Raw genomic sequence first — 2,173 nt, 5'->3', positions numbered from 1 at the left:
AAAAAGAGTTTTAAAATAGTAATGAAAAAATATTAAGTAATACTTGACAAAAAAACCAATATGACTGTTATTTAAGATATTTCCATATTGCTTCTTGATTGGCATCTTCACTTGCAATTTTTTTCACCTTTGGATGGAATGAACATTTCTCTGGGTATTTAGAATATGCTGTTGCGCAGGTGGACATTAAAAAAGAGTAAGGAACGTAAATTTGTGATTTCCACATTGTCCGGCTGCTCAGGCACCCACCTTAGAGAGAACCCTGATTACAAGTGCCGTTTTAACAACTGGTTCATCAAACTCAACAAAAAATTAGGTATCAGTTCTGCCAAAATGGTGCAAACCAGCTGAATCCCACCACTGCCTTTGTTCCACATGTATTTTCCCTGCCTGTTAGTCACTTAGTAGCCACATGGTTTATCAAACCAATTGGTAAAGTATCACAGTGCTTGTGTTCAAGTTGCCCTTATTTAAGAATGGCCCCAATGAACAAGTGTAGTGATGCTAGCGATTCAGATAAGACAAAGAGAAGGCGAAAGTACCTCCTTTAAGTGAAAAAGTATCCACATAGAGGATAAACCATAGAGGAAAAACGCGCGCGCGCGCACACACACACACACACACACACACACAAGATTTTGTACTATCCACAGTCTCAGGTATCCACTGGGTGTCTTGGCACATATCCCCTGCAGATAGGGGGAGCTGCCATAACTCATATCTAGTCAGTGAGATTTAAGCAGACTTTGTTGAGTGTAGCTCCTGAGAAAACTCCTAAAGCGTGACTTGCTAATTTGGGGCACACTTTCCATGTCTTTTGCCCTTACCCTTATTCCAGTCTGGAATACAGATGAGATAGCCAGTGGTAGAGCCGTTGTCATATGCCCGTGAATTAATACACACATGCTAAGCATGTCAGAGTAGACAGAAGGAGCAGGGCCTTGATGTACTTAAGGAAACACTTAACCAGCTTGGGATTATCCACTGAAACAGAAAAATAAACTCTGAATTTATTTAAGCCACATTATCAGAGAGAAAGAGAGAGTTTTAGGATTCTTCCTGAATATAGAAATCTTTCTTTTCCACATTTGTTTGTACCCATAAAACATAGAATATTGTTTTTGATAATTTAACATTTTACATTATTGAGATCATTCTTATTTGGCAACTTCTGAAATATTCAGTACTATGATTTCAAAGTTAATCCACATTATACTTGTAGATCTAGAACACTCATTTAAACCCCTGTATCATAGTCCATTGTTTGCAGATGTTACAGTTCGGTTGTTTATTTCACCCATTCTCCCTATTGATGGACACTTAGGCCACTCATAATTCTTCACTATACGGTGCTGCAATAAATATCCTGGCATATGTCTCCTCCTGCTTATGTGCTAGAGTAGGAAAAGACACACTTTACTATGATAACTGAAAAATCAACACTTTTTTATAACACATAATGAAATTCATAAAATTATGAGATTTTACCAAAGACCATAAGTAAATAGGCCCTATTGTTTTAGGATAGAAAGACTGTATATTAAGAAAGAGATAGCCCTGGCTAGTTGGCTCAGTGGTAGAGTGTCATCCCGGCATTGGAAGTCCCGGGTTCAATTCCCGGCCAGGGCACATAGGAGAAGTGCCCATCTGCTTCTCCACCCTTCCCCCTCTCCTTTCTCTCTGTCTCTCTCTTCCCCTCCCGCAGCCAAGGCTTCATGGGAGCAAAGTTGGCGTGGGCCCTGAGAATGGCTCCATGGCCTCTGCCTCAGGTGCTAGAATGGCTCCAGTTGCAACTGAGCAACAGCCCAGCTGGGCAGAGCATCACCTCCTGGTGGGCATGCCGGGTGGATCCCAGTCAGGCACATGCGGGAATCTGTTTCTCTGCCTCCCTGCTTATCACTTCAGAAAAATACAAAACAAAAGAAAAAAAAAGAGGTCACCAGGCCTGTGGTGGCACAGTGGAAAAAGCTCAGACCTGGAATGCTAAGGTACCCAATTTGAAACCCTGGGATTGCCTAGTCAAGGTACATATGGCAAACAATCAATGAGCAATTTAAGTGAAGGAACAAAGGTTTGATATTTCTTGTTCCTTTACCCCTCTCTCTTCTCTCTTTGTAAAACCAATGAATAAAATCTTAAAAAATGAACAAAGTCATAGACTATGTCTGTGCAC

The 2,173-nt window shown here is 40.8% G+C and overlaps 1 non-coding gene across 1 annotated transcript; it reads left to right on the top strand.

The window, feature by feature from the left end:
- The first annotated feature begins 1,554 nt into the window (after positions 1 to 1,554).
- Positions 1,555 to 1,629, top strand: TRNAP-CGG (transfer RNA proline (anticodon CGG)). The gene has a single exon. It is a non-coding gene; the product is annotated as a tRNA-Pro (tRNA).
- The last annotated feature ends 544 nt before the right edge of the window (positions 1,630 to 2,173 follow it).

The sequence above is a fragment of the Saccopteryx leptura genome, chromosome 1 (assembly GCF_036850995.1).
Source record: "Saccopteryx leptura isolate mSacLep1 chromosome 1, mSacLep1_pri_phased_curated, whole genome shotgun sequence".
Classification (NCBI taxonomy): Eukaryota; Metazoa; Chordata; class Mammalia; order Chiroptera; family Emballonuridae; genus Saccopteryx; species Saccopteryx leptura.
The sequence above is the reverse complement of the archived record's forward strand: the minus strand, read 5'-3'. Positions and strand labels throughout refer to the sequence as shown.